This window comes from Callorhinchus milii, unplaced genomic scaffold, assembly GCF_018977255.1.
Source record: "Callorhinchus milii isolate IMCB2004 unplaced genomic scaffold, IMCB_Cmil_1.0 Scaffold5, whole genome shotgun sequence".
In the NCBI taxonomy this organism is placed as follows: Eukaryota; Metazoa; Chordata; class Chondrichthyes; order Chimaeriformes; family Callorhinchidae; genus Callorhinchus; species Callorhinchus milii.
This window is the reverse complement of record NW_024704746.1, coordinates 19,294,439-19,309,314: the sequence shown is the minus strand read 5'-3', so window position 1 is coordinate 19,309,314 and position 14,876 is coordinate 19,294,439.

Genomic DNA, 14,876 nt, shown 5'->3' with positions numbered 1-14,876 from the left:
AGCTATTTATTTCATAAGTCTTGGAACTTTAACCTGTTTGCCCACAAAATATGCAGTCAATTCACTTTACAGTATATTCTCTGAAGCGCTTTGAGATGTCTCGAAGAAGTGATCAGGCGCTGTATCAAAGGATGATTATATTATATATTATATTCTCATTTAGGGTGCTACACTGATGCTTCTATTGTTGGAAAATTGCCAAGTACACAGTATATAGTATATAGATCACAAATAGCATCAATTAATCCGGCGATATTCTAAAATAGATTAAAGTGAATTTCAGATGAAGACCTTCGGATGACAGTGCAGGCATTGCGAAAGAGCATTTTACTGCAATTGTAAGAACTAGAATTGAAGATTCAATATTCTCAGTCTGTTCATCTGCCATTAGATGGAAGCGACTTGAGCTGCAATCCTGAGCTGCAATATACGGCTCTTGATTTAATTTTACTGACTGCTTTATCTGACAGAGAACTGATGTGCAGAGTTGCAGGGACAGCAGTTCTGCACTAACAACAATTCAGCTGTGGTTTACAACAGGATCCTTGGCACCCTCTGCGCATCCCTGGGTCTAACCTACAAGTTCCTCAATTCTTTGTACTGTTAATTTTGATGGACTTGGAATCTATTGCTCACAGTACTTTGTACTTATTGCATTCTAGTTGATTAAAATAACATAATAGATTTTATCGGACTTTTCCTTGAAAGATGAATACAGTCTGTCTAACCTATGTCTTTGGCAGAACATTAGTTTTGTCGTTGGAAGAGATTTCTGCAGCCACAGTTTACAAACTGTGAGTTTCCAGTGATCCGCAGTTTGAGCACCAATAACACTCAAACTTGCAAATTGCTGAAATTGAAATATTTCATATATTTATAGATTTTATATTTAAATTGTAAAATATTTGTTGCCACCCCAATGTGGTGATTAATCACTGAACTCGCTTTTTCGCAAAAGGTGCCACAAATCTGTAAATGTACGACAGCTGTAAAAATTACAATCCGCCTTCAGGAACCAGCTCATCGCTGCTGAGGTATTGGCAGGTTCCAAAAGACGGCAGCGAATGCCATTTGGTTTTGCCATATTACAGCATTCTGTGTAAACCGTTAATAGAGGCCTAGCAGTTAACAAGTTGAGGCTTTCTTTGAACAAATGGCGGTGTCTGTAGAACCTTTGTGCAAATTAGTCTCCTTTGAATGCGCAGCCAAACTCATTAAACTACTGCTGCTGCAGAAACACTTCAGGCAGAATAACTGGATGGCACTAACAGCTTAGCATCAATTATTATGGAATGTCGGAAGTATAATTTCCCCTGTGGTTTTGTTAGCCGAACAAAATTCATAATACTGATGTGTGGCAGGTACTTATTACTCAGCACAGGTGGGATATGCAAATATTATTCCAGCACTGCCAAGGAAAGGAGGGCCCAAGTTCCTCTGCTCGACAACAAAACACATATTCGTGCTTGGGACTCTCCCATGCATTTGCTGCCACGGGTGGTATCTGGAAGGGATTCAGCTTTGGAGCACTTCTTTTTTACAGCGTTGAGATATTGAAAGAAATATTCAATTTGCCCATTTACTAGGCGTTAATTTCCTCCCTTTCGCACAGCTGAATTCTGCCTGGCACCAGTCCGGTCCATACCTGCACACCTGATATACCTACCAACGCCACGTGTCCAGCATTACCCGTGGCTTCGTGAAGCACAGATGGATTTTTGGAAATACCGTTCCTCTGTCACCGCTTCTCCTCTAAGCCAAAATCTTCTATTAAAATAAAACATAAATAGGACAGGAAGTGGGCCAATTGAGGCAGAGAGACACAAGAGAGAGTGGGGAAATTAGTGGCCAAATAGTGCCTTTGGTTGTTTGCTGTTAATCTACAGTGGCAAAGAGTATTCAAACCAAGTTGCTTTGGCCAAATTCTTTAATCTGAATAGCTGCGGTTATACTGAGCCGCATAGCGCCAGCAGCCTGGGTTATACTGTCTCCTCCACATGACAGTTATTTAAACCTACAAAGAACAAACACTTTATTTTGTTGTCTGTATATTAGGACCTTAGACGTCTGGAGAGCTTTGAAACGAGAATGGGTAAACGAGCAGAGTGCAATTTGCATCCCACCGCGTTTATACCTGTTCTAGAAGTACATCGCACATGGGTACTTGGCTCCAAATGTAGATTGTATGGGAGGGGGGCAATCATTGGCCTGACATACTTCTGGATTCCTTAATTAACAAATTCCAATTGAAATTGCTGCATTTTCGAACTAAATACAATTTGAGTTTAAAAGTACAAGTTCCCAAAGCTTCAAAGGAGTTTTGTAATTATATTCTGGGTTGCCTGCAGTTCACACGATTCATAAATGGCTTAGAGGAGACTACTTGTAATATTTAAGATAGCACCTGATGGGCCAAATGAGTTTCCTCATTGCAATTTTTATTATTCCATTATTTCTCATTCTTTATTATCTCCTGGCCAGACAATAGATCATCACTCAGCTTTTCATTATAAATGGGCAATAAATTCACGTGCCGGAGGAGCTTTTCTGAAGCCATTCTTCACCATTCAGTCCGCTCAACACTCCCGTTCAAGAATGCAAAATGCAATGGAAACCATTCAATGAAAGTACATCTGAATGGATTTGTTGCTTTTAGTTTCCGTACAACCGAATTGCCGGTCGTTAGGTACAAAAGGATAGTGAGACCACTACTAGGGTAAAATGGATCCATGTATCTCCATAAACTACTACCAAGCTGGCGATTGGGCCATGGTGGCATTTCACCACGTTCACATTGGCAGAACTGTATGTCTTTTCAAATGTATTTTTCCTTGAAATACGTCAATAAGGATATAAATTAATGTACGAGTAGAATGCATACCAGCCACGTCAACAACAACTTGCATTTACATAGCGCATTTCACGCGGGGTAGCGTCCTGGAGCGCTTAAAGTGCCAGGAACATGTGGAGCCTTTGTCCACCTCCCAAACTTAGCCCACACTAAGATAAGCGTCCATATTTTCCTGTAGCTCGCAGAGAACAAAATAGGTTTCTCAGTGACCGATACAATAAATCCTTATGTTTTATGGTTAACCCGAGTGCATTAAAAATAAATATCTGAATTTGGATAACAAAGAACATATCTAATCTGGGAGCTGGGAATACTGATCTCCTTTAAGTTTCCAGGCTCTTTGTGCTTCGCTTGGTCTTATTTTTTTTTAGTGCTGTACAATATTGAACAGTGTTCTCAAGATGAATCCCACTTGTCCCCATGCTGTGGAAAGCACGCAGCCCTTTGCTATGTGCTAGCAGTTGCACATCACAATTCACTTCAAAGAGACAGTATTTTAATTCCAAATGTGTTCATCAATCATAAACCTGTCTCTGAAGAACTATCAGATCAAATATTTCCCATGTGTTACGCTGCTTTTTTTTTGTGTGCAACAGTGTTGGGTATTTCTGATATGAAAAGTTATTAATGCTGAAAATGTCCTCTAACCATCCCCGATGTCTCTGTGATAGAACAATGTAGGTTTTGTACATCTTTTCAAGATGGGTTTGTCTTGCAAGAGTAATTTTAAATTGAAAATGATCAGTGCCGGGGTTCTACGTTGTTTCATATCTTTTGGAAAGAATCAAAGCTAGGGAAATGATCAGAAAGTGGCTAATTAAAGCAAGTAATCTATTTTAATATGGGAAGAGCAGTCCCCTGCACTATTGCTGTGAAGGAATCAATGTTTCTCAGGTGCTAGAGAGAGAGCTATGCAGGATAATGCAACTGGCAACACCCCAGCCTCTGAAATATCTTATGCAACAACTGAACAAAGACTGGAAATTAATCATACACCATTCTCAAATGTGCTCTCCTCTCTCCAGATAGAAATACTTAAAGCAGTCTAAACCCTTCATTTAGGCTGAACTCACAGCCTGAGCAAGGTGTTGGTAGGAGCACTGCATTGTCGGAGATGGCCTTCAGATGAGACATTAATCCAAGGTCCCATCTGCCTGTTTAGGTGGACGTTAAAGATTTCATTACATTATTTAAAAAGAGAAGGGAATTTCTTCCAGTCTCCCAGCCAATAATCCCCAGATAAAAATTGCTTGTTTAGTTCACGGCTGCTTGTAGGCACATTGCTGTGCCCAAATTGTCTGCCGTGTTTTTGCCTACAAATACACATTCACTACACTTTATAGTAAATCTTGTGAAGCACTTTGAGATTTACGCTTGGTAAAAGGATTCTTTGACAACAAATAACACAAGGGTTTCTTTTGACTGCAATCGACTTCACGGAAGCCCAAAACGATTTGAATTCCAGCGTTTCATCACGAAGCACATCCGGTTATAGACACGACTTGCTAGTTGCCGATCGCTTTTCAAATCCCATAAATTGGACTTCATTGGCAGCACAACGACAAAACAATACACGGATTGCGGAGTTGGTTGCTACTGGAAACAGAAACCGTTCTATCTGATTTACTGAAATAAAAACGGTGATTGAAAATGATCTGCTGCTGAGGCAGAGAGGAAACAGGAACAGGAGCTGCAGAAGCAGAAAGGTTCAGAAGAGGTGAAGGCAAACATGGATATTAAAAATAAAAGCACATGTAATTATGGGGCTTACACGGTTAATCTTCTGATATATATATATATATAAGACTCTCTATTTCAGTGCTGCTGGCTAGGTGTGAAGATTGGACAAGGCTTTTCTTTCACAAGCTTAAAAGCTCATCGTGCACAAGGAATCACCCAGAGCTATCTTTCAAAGCAAAATATGAAATTCATAAATCATAATTGAATACTGTAATATCAAGGCTCACTCTTCACATATTCAATTTGCTATTTAAATGATGTTGCTTCTTAGTCAGAAGAGACACAGATGAATCTGCAGAGGTTGGTTAAAAATAGTTGGAAAAGTGACACAGGTAACAAACCTTTGAAGTGTCTTCACCTGTGAATGACTTCAAATCACAGTGTGGTATATTAATCGGGGATTAACGTGTGATGTTTTACAGCAGGTATTCTTTCAGCTCACACCACACTACTCTAGAAGGATATGCCACAGACACATATGCACATTCAAATATTACCTTGAGAGAGTGTTTGCAATTAATTATATGTAGTGGTTAAAACCGAATGCTTACGGTACTAACGTCATATTTACTGGTGGTGGGGGGAGTGGGGGTTGATTCTGAAGAAAAATCATCTCCATCAATAACAATCTCGATCAGTGCTAAGAAACTTCTGCCGAGGTGTAAAAATAAGAGATTCTAGAAACCTTTTAAGGGGAGTTTTTTTCTATCTTAATGCTTTTGTCATGTATATGAGGGCCATTATGTGGTTCAAATACACAAAGAACAGGGACCACAGATGTATAAATATTCAACAGCGTCAAGGATATTTCTCCAGAGGCCATTCTAGAGGCTATGCTACTATTACTGATGTTGCCCATTATCTTGTCCTGTACTTGATATTAAGACAATAAATGGAAAGAAATGGATTGTGTACTTATGTGCCAAAAGTGAAAGTAATTCTGCAAATAGGAAATGAACGAAGGCCGTCTTCTTTCATTTGGTGTTTGCTTATATAGCACAATTCACAAAGGCAATGACAGATTTTTTNAATAAAGATGTAACTGTATTTGGGGAGAGGTTAATTCATTAATTCAACCTATATTTTCCTTTGCTCAACCCTTCCGGTGTAAATGTCTTTTAAGAGTCTGCATCTTACAACAGGGATGAGCACAAATCCAGGCCAGAATCTGAGGCGACCACGAAACTATGGAGCTCTCTGCCTCAATCCCTCTGCCTTGCCCAGTCCTTCCACATTCTCAGATCGTGCCTGAAGAAGACCTTCCTCTTTGATAATGCTTGCGGTCACCTTCCCCCTCCCCTCGACTCAGGGTCAGGCTCCGCCACTGTTATGCGCTCCAAGAAACTACCCCATGTGAAGGAATGCTACATAAATAGTTGTTCTACCTGTTTTGTTACACCAGATGTACAACAGAACTAATAAACTCGGATGTTCGGCTGGAATCTCAGTTCATTCCTGGTCATGAAAAAGATACACCAAAAGAGCATTAAAATAATAAACCAGGGTTAGAAGGTCACATTTGAGACAGCTGTAACCTTGTGAGATATTAAATGCTTGTTGTCTCAGTAGAGCCTTGATGGAGAGTGTATCATACGCAGGGTTCTGTGCACTCGCAGGCCATCTCCCCTTAGCTCTCAAGAGCAAATGGTAAATCATTTCAGCCTAATCAGCCAATGACCTGCACTTTCCTAATCACAAAGTATCTTTTAAAATGCAGGAGAGTAATCAATGGCCACTTCCAGATTGCCTGACCTGGCTTGCACTCACTGCCCTATCCTTAATGATCTGCTATTGAGAATGAGGACAGAGAGAGGAAAAGACATTTGCAGTAACAATGGAAGAAAAATAATAATAATAATAATCCTTGCATTTGATATAGCGCCTTATCACATTTTCGAGATGTCTCAAAGCGCTTCACAGGATAAACTGTAAAGTGAATTGACTATGTATTTTGCAGGTTTAAACACGGCAGCCAATTGCGCACATCAGGACAACTGTATATGCACAAGCTGTCTTAAATTACAGTTAAAAAAAACATTTCTCAGCGTTTTCCATTGTCTAGATTTTTAAGAAAAGATGCAGAAATGAATTTTGATGCATTTAGAAACTACAGCTGCTTTCTGGCTGGTAATTATAGTGGCGGTATTCAGAATTCTATTGTGCTGAAGAGAACTGCTTGACTTTATCTTGCGGCTTTACAATAGAAGTTATCGCACCTCCAGTATAATCACCAGGGAGAAGCTACAAATCAAATTTAGAAACGTATAATAATCTCAATTACAAACGGTCATCTCCAGAAACCTTTCAAAATCAGATGTGTGTGGGGGGGAAAACTTCAATCCTACCGCTGGTTATCAAAGAAAATTAAAACTCCTACAACGTTTCTCCTCCTCGAGTGTCAGCCTGGCTCAGTTGGTAGCACTCTTGCCTCTGATTCAGAGGATTACTGGGTTCGAGCCCCATATTGTGAGTTCACAGTCTAGGCTGGCATTTCAGGCTGATTCTGGGGAAACAAGGCATTGTAGGAGATCATGTCTGGAGATTAATAAACTAAGGTCACATCTGCCTGTTCAGGTGAACAATCAATATTCCCACAGCACTACTCGAAAACAGAAGCAGATTCCTTTTGGCCTGGTCCACATCCTACAGCTTAAGTAGTCAGTTCTTGGCTGTTTGTGGATCCTTATTGCTGTGTTCGCCTACAGTCACTATACTTCACAGCCATTCTCTGTGAGTCACTATTGAATGATTTGATTTTTTAGGCCCTGTATCAAAAGTAAGTATTATTATTATCATGTCTTTTATTCCGTCCTGGTCTTTCTCAAAGTTACTATTCTTAGTGTTGCCTCACTTAAAACCACTACTTAGTTTAGTGGTTTAGTTCAATAGGCAGCATTGGATTATCATTTTATAGCATTATTTTCAATAACTGGAGGTCGCAAGTGAGGATAGAACATTGCTATTGAAATTTTGTAACTTTTCACCTCAATATGTGCGGTTCATTTTCCTTGGATCTTTAACCTCACTAGTCAGGTAAGTGAGCAGAACCATAGACTTCTCCAGGGAGGCTGTGTCAGGTCTGATTTGTTTATTTCAGCCTCAAACCTGACCTGGCCCAACCCAACTGATCGTCATAATCTTTGCGGCATTGTCTGACCTGCAATAATCCATCTGGAAAACTCGTGTCAGAACCAGACCGACATGAACGCAGAGGTGGTGGTGTTGGGGGTGAGGAGGGAGTAGGGGGGCGTTGGCACTGGGACAGTTCTGCAGTTGAAATATTGCCTACGTAAGATAAAAATGTTGTAATCTTATGTTTTGATATTATACAGTTAAATTAATTACTTCACACCTCTACAGTCTTAGGTTCAAGGCCTGATGGGAGTGACCGAATGTCCAATTTGTTTTCCCCAAGTCAGGAGTAGGCTGTTAAGGTCAGGAATTCTAACTCGAGAGCAACCTGACAGCTCTGTTTGTTTTGTTGAAACGGTGTTGCATTGACACACGCTCAGCTAAGGGACGCTGGCATGACAAAATAGCAAAGCTGGACTCGTGCCAGGTCATAGCTAGACTTGTTGCTGAGCTAACAATGTCATAACAGGTCATCCCCTGATGCTAAACTAATGAAGCCGCGAAGAGTCTCTCTGTTAATTTGTTCGGCTGCTGTTATCTTTGATGTATAGGCCAGCAAACTGGGATAAAGTAAACGTAAACACTTTGAAAATGAGAAGCCTCACTCACGGTCACAAACGCACAGCCAGACATTCAGGAGACATTCATAAACACTTTAAGGACTGCTGCAAATATGACCCCATATTTTTCATGTTGCTAATTTCCTAAGAGTTGGTCTCATTTACTCATAGTACTCATAGTACTTTTGAACAGCTTCATTTAAAAACAATCCAGCTGGTAGTTTGCGAATTATAGCATTTGATCCGCATTCAGGAGCTCTATAGATCTGCTAAATTATCATCTCTCTGAGGAAAAGGATTTGACCTGGAGAACGACCCTCCCAGAAATTCATTATTAACAGCGATATTTTATTCTGTGACACTTGCGCATTATTTTGGTCTGATAGGCCTATCCACTTTCAGCCGCATTTGTTTTGCAGCTGGAACCATTAATATGCATCTCAAAGAACTTTATAGATTATCACGATCAACTGGAACCTAACTATTTTGTAGGCAAATGACCAATTAATCTGGGCTATTGTTGGCCAGTATGCCGGGAGAAACTCCCTTTTTCAAGGAATGTAATGGTATTGTTATAAAAATCACTGAACATGCAGACAGGACCTTAGCTTAACATTTCATGTGAAAGACAGCTTCTCTGACAATGCACTCTTCTTATACTGTACTATGTAAATCAAGTCTGTGTTTTGAATGAAAAGGGTGAGGGCTGGGTGAAAACGTGAACAGAATTGAAGGCCATTATTATTAGACATAGATGATCAAACCCCCCGTGGGATACAATGGTCGCTATGCAGTTGAAACTATGAAAGTGTCATTTTTGGAGTGCAACTGATCATGGTTGAATAATGGAGGCTGTAATATGGGATTGATATCCTGGTGTTTCACTAGATTAGTCTAGCGGGGTCAGAAAGAAATTTACAGTGCTTTATCTTCTTAGAAGTTTTGCATGTGGTTTGTTACCTCCCTCAAGAGATTGAATAGATTAGGTAAAGTCCACGACAATGCAGACTGCACGTGACCTGTGGAAGGAATAGATTTCATGGTCAGGCTACGGCCTTTTCTAGCTCCATATTTTCTTAACTCTTGCTGAAGCGTTTGGAAAAGGAAACTGCTATTGAAGTCAATGACATCGCTTCCCAAATCCATTTTTTCCATTGTTGCCGTAAAAAAAAACCTTAAAAAGATAAACTGCATCTTTTTTTTAATTAAAAAAAATGGAATTGAATCCTTGTAAAGAATTCACGGTGGAATGGGGCAGTTGTGGGCTTCATTCACAGCTCTCTGATGCCAGGACGGATGCCAGTCACTTACTGAAAACACTGAGATAGATCAATCAGCGGGCAAGAAATAAGAATTACTTTTAAGATTAAGTCCATGGGGCAGCTCCAGGACGTCACTAATCAGATCTCCCGTAAGTCCACTGGAAGCCAATACTCAGCATGTAATCACAGCACCACTGTGTGGTCCTCAGGCTGACATTCCCCAGTTCCACAGCACCACCTTTCCTTTGGAGAATCGTATGAGTAATTAGTCTTTTCAAGTGCAGCAGTCAGATCACAGGTATCTATCTCATTATTATCAGAACCAATGAACAAAATTGCTATGTAAAAAAAATACTTGCAATGCATCAAACACAACTGACAATACCTCTTGCGATTTAAAAGTCTTTTTCGGACATAGTTTGCAAGGATATGGGGGTGGAGGAAGAGCTAAATGGAAATAAATCGATTGCTCGAGCCAACACAGACACGGCAGGATGAATAGCTTCCTCTTGTGCCGTGAATGTCTGTGCTTCTGTGGCTCAGGCCTCCAATCTCTTAACAGCAGATCGGAGTATGGAATTATTATGCTTTAGGAATACTTTTTTTTCAAATTCCCATAGATTTTTATTCCGAATGTTGCTGCAATCGGTACCACAAAACCAATTAAAAATCTTTCATCAGTGACTCAAAAATAATTGAAACTAGTACAATAGCGTTTTCTTCCACTTTCTCTTCAGAATCTGGCCTCTTTTATTCCATTATTACTAGCCTAAATACTGACACATTCAATAAAGTATTGTAAAATGTCGGACTGTTGGGAAAGCTTAAGCACTAGGGATCAATATCTATTGTAACTCTTCATTTAAGCTATTATTGTATCTCATCTTTTTTTTACAATATTAAGTTAAACACTGGAGATAGAATAAAAACTTGCAGGTCTGAATGAAGCCCCAGTGACACATAAAATACACTACTTTATTTCTGTGCACTACTGAAGAGCTGGGCTGCAGCTGTTCCCAGTGAATTGTTGTCTTTATTGCACTGTCCAAAACAACCAGAGACGTTCACAATCTGTCCTCCCATACACAATGATAAACCTGTTAGAGCAGAACTCACATTGATGTACTTCATCAATATCTGCTTTGCTTAATAGCAGGAGAACCCTGAAAATGAATATTGCTCCATTCAGCTAAATTAGCTCCTCGCCTGACATGTTTACAATCAGCGATGGGGAATCAGCGGATTTGCTCAACTTCAACCATCTTTGAACAGCAAAGAATTTTAGGTGCTCCGTCATTGCTAACATAGGAAAACTGGGGTCTCAACAATATTTGCATTACATTTGGGTACTAAATGATTAGCATTCTGCTACAGTGATATCTCAGCAGGATTTTATTCTTTCCAACATTGCAATTGTTGAAAGGCCCACCCGAATCAATATATTTCGCTTACTTTAGAATATGGACTAAAGTTCTTTAATAATGGTCTCATTATTTTGGATTGAAACATTGGCTTCGTAACCATTAAATGGGAGAAATAACACCATTGAAACCATTGTCAAATGTCATCATGTTATTTTTAGATCAAATCGCTTTGATTTCTATACACAATAAATTAAAAAAACTTCACAATGTATCAAATATAATTGACGTAACAATACCTCATCTGGTTTACCCTGTATTCTGTTTTGGACTCCCCACCCACCCCATCAAAGGAACCAACGTTGCTTTCTTACTAAAACAAACAAACACTAGGCTTCTAGCTTAGTATTTGGCAGTAATCCTGCAAAATGCAAGTACCACCAGCAAATTCTAATGTTGGACATTACTGGAGAAGACAATTTTAATAGGTGGTTCCTATTATTACTTCTCAGAAACAAAATATTTCCCCCCCACCCTCACCCCACTTCGCTCTACATCTCTGAATCCGTGCAGTTTTGAAATATCAAAACATGACAAATTAGTAGAAATGTTAGTCACACATCATGAAAACGATAGAGGAAATCAGTATTTGTAGGGTGTGGTCTTTTGCATGTATACTAGCCTAAATTAACACAGAAAGTCACAGCGATTTTTATTATTTTCTCAAAGGACATGTAAATATTGCAAGCCCAGGACTGAAAGCTAAGTTTTGCAGGCATTTTGTAGAGCAACATTTTACACAATAACCTAACCCTAATATGTGTCTCTTAAAAATAAAATCCCGAGAACCCGTTCAAAGGAGTATTTTAGTTGCAGTAAATTGTTCTATTAGATTTTGGTTGTATTTTGTTTGACTTCAAACCACGATTTTTATTTCAGTCTTATTGATGAATTTTGCCCTGGCTTCTCATTTCCCATCTCCAAACACATGCAAAGGGTGTCTTCAGAATAAGCCCCATTCAAAAATGAAAAATATATAGAGTTATCCATACATTTATAGGTTCATGGATTTCTCCTTCAAAGAGTCTTCTCCTGCGCTGTGTGCAAATGTCTATGTGAGTGTGAGTCAGTCCCATTGCTCACAAGCAAGAAGAGAGGGCAAGGAACAAATAATCAAATCAGTTGCGTCATTTCAGAATTGTATGTTTTGACTGAATTTATGTCACTGGTCATGCACTTGCAAAAAAAAGGTTGCCTAAAGGACAAAGGCCCTTTAATCCGTCCACCAATATGAGCAAATAAGTTTAAAAGCTCACAAACATTATGAATTTTTGACTTATATTGCAATTACAACAGCTGGTGACAGTTATAATTATCAATTAAGGCCTTATTGCCTTCCTTCACAGCACAACTTTATGTAAAGGCTTAAATAAATGCTTCCCAGATGATAAAATTGCATTGCTATTTGCATTAATTCACAGTAAATCAATTTATATGTACAACTACATTCTGCAAATGGTATAAGGCAAGTGAAAGATGACAAAAATACAGAAATGCAAGGTTTAAACATTACTTTACATCGAATGCAGCTGAGTATCCTAATAACAAGCTTAAGAGGTGCGATGAAGATATTAGAAATTCTTTGGAAAATTCTTTACTTTGAATCTGATTGTTGAGTCCTTTCAAAAAAGAAATCTGTAGACTTTAAATTTGCAACAGTCTACACAGTGTTGTGTCATGTTTCGAACATAAGTGCATTGTGGCTTCCCGCGAAAAAAAAAGTGTTTTCGTTTATTGACAGATGCTAAAAGGACTGAAGTATTGGATCTGGTCTTAACGTCTTATCGCACACCATCTTATAAATTCGATCTGAAGTAGACATTCACCTCCAAGAATCAGCTGTCAATTGTGTAGAAAATAGGAAATGACAGTGCAGTGGCTTCTGCATGGTGAATTAGATCGCTTTCCAACATCTTACAATGTCATTATTAGCACTCAAACACATTGTGTCAAAACATGTCTGTGTGGGCATATAGGCCAGAGAACATCAAATTTGTCACTCAGTCAATATGACATAATATGTTCAACGTGAGCTGTACTGAATACAGAAGACCGTCAGTGACTCTAATCAGCCTAAAACTGGTTGATATATTGAACTCAGTAGCTCTCTGCTGTACAATCAGATCGCTGGCCTGGAATCCAGTAGATGAAAATGTTTGCTATTAAAATTCTGGGGTCAGACAGTAGTGATGCGGCTAAGGTCATTATTGAAGAGATAGAAGGGTTTGGAAATGCTTTGATAATGTACAAAATGACTCTTCAGATCTGCATGCTTTGTCTCAGCTGCCTTCTGCATGTTATCGTTGAAAACTGTCAAAATCCTGCTGTAAACAGCCTAGGGTTAAAGTGCTACCCACCAGGGGCTAATGTAAGATTGATATTTAATCTTAGGAGGGAATTCTAGAAAAAAATGCCGCAGGCGTCATCAACCTATTAAAGTAAGAGTGTAGAGCCATTGATAAAATTAGATTGTAATTCTCTGTCAAGCGACAAAGGCAGACTTCACTGGCAAAGTTATGAGGACATAAAGCCACTGTTCTCAGAGTCTTAGAAAGCCATAAAAAAAAATTTATGTTGCAAACTGTTCTTCAAATTCAACTGATATGTTCTCCTTCATTTATACTTAAGGACCAATAAAGTCAGCATTAAAATTATTGGGGGTTTTTTGAAAAAATGTGCCTAAGAAATACCCGCTTTCTTTTTAGTGAAAGTCAGTCGATAAATATTTTTGTCCCCAATTTGACTCATATTAAAGACAAATACCACTATTCAAAAAGATGAGGGAGTTTCTCCTGGCCAACAATTTCCCAAATAAAACTGGTGATTCAATTCATGGCTGTTTATTTGCCATTGCTTTGCACAAATTTAGCTGCTGCATTTGACTACAGAACACACAGTAAATCCTGTGAAATGCTTTGAGATGTCCTCCCAACATAAAGTCACTATGTCAAATGCAAGGCTTATCCTCATCGTAATAATGACATTCACCCACAAAATATACAGTCAATTCACTTTACGGTATATTCTGTGAAGCGCTTTGAGACGTCTCAAAGATGTGATAAGGTGCAAATCAAATGCAAGGATTATTATTATTATTAAAGACATGATGGATCAAATGGAGGTTAAATGGAATCCTTCTGTATATACTCTCTGTGAATTTATAACGACTTAGTCGATCATCAATAGTGTCCTGGCTCACTGCAGACCTCCCTGACTCAGGTATTAAGTCATCCTATTTCATTTCTTCATCCATGATATCAACTATATGCCAAAATGCTTTGAAACTACTGATGGCAGATATTGTGTAGTTTCTGTCACATGGCCATTATACACATTTCCTAGTTATACAGTGCTATTATTGACACACTCCAGCAGATCCAGCTTTTTAGTTATTCATCCTTCCCGCAGTCCTCCCAAACCACGTCATTTCAAAGATATTACAGTAACCCCATGCCAGTCATTTTCATAATTCGTTTCACAAACGTACATGCAAGAATCATTCAGATTATACGAATGAAGGCAGCGTGCCTAATTCATCTCCATGGCACTATCCAATATTCACTCTCCAATAATCTCTCTTTAGTCTTCACTCTCCTTCTTGTCAGAAGTCTCCTGTCTTATTCCATGCAGTGAGGTGACATTACCTGAGAAGATGTACGTTTGGGGCCATCCACAATCTGCCTCTCTCATTATCATAACAAGTATGGCCACTCTAAAAACAAAGAGTGACAGCACAATCCCCATGGGAGACAGTTTTCTTCGATTCAAAACCTTCCTGAGTAGACTCTGTCAATGGGTAGACAATGCTGAATTCCCTTGTTCTTATAAATAATTAAATTCAAGGGTTTTTTCCTTCTGGGAACCTTATTGCTGCAAACTCAACTACTGTATATGTGTAGATATCAATCAT